This window comes from Cynara cardunculus, unplaced genomic scaffold (assembly GCF_001531365.2).
Source record: "Cynara cardunculus var. scolymus isolate 2C unplaced genomic scaffold, CcrdV1 Un_Scaffold_8557, whole genome shotgun sequence".
Taxonomy (NCBI): Eukaryota; Viridiplantae; Streptophyta; class Magnoliopsida; order Asterales; family Asteraceae; genus Cynara; species Cynara cardunculus.
The window spans coordinates 3,649-4,256 of NW_020204290.1; positions in this window are offsets into that span (position 1 = coordinate 3,649).

Here is a 608-nt window from a genome sequence, read left to right on the forward strand (position 1 = left end):
CAAATCCTCCAACAAACCGTAACCCAACAACACAATACCATATCATCCTTAGCCACCCAAAGAAACCAAGTCATTATCCAATCCCTCGCCACCCTCACAGCTCAGGCAACTGAGACGATGAAAACCTAACCTACATCATTACCCAACTCCAAACCATCCTTCGCACCCTTCATAAACTACCAGCCTCCATCACCTCCCAAATACCTCAACCTCAACCTTCATCCACATCATCCATCAATGAAACTCTTGCCACCCTCACCAACCAAATGGCCACCATCCAAACAACCCTCACCCAATTACCCGCCACCATACTTAACCAAATCCCATCACAAACTCAAGCCCCACCTCCCTCTGCAGGCCCCTCCTATGAAGCAGCGTTCTCATCCTTCACTGCAGAGGTGAAGAATCTTTTTGCCAACCTTCACCATCCTCCATCTTCTGCAGCAACCTCTGTGCCACCTCCTCCTTCTACAGGCACAGACTTTGCCACAAGAGCAGATCTACGTGCTCTGTCAAAGGCACTTATCTCTTCATTCAATGAGATAAGTGCAAAGTTTGTTGCTCGATCCGTTGCACCCACCACTGTGCTGAGTAAGAGTTTACAACAC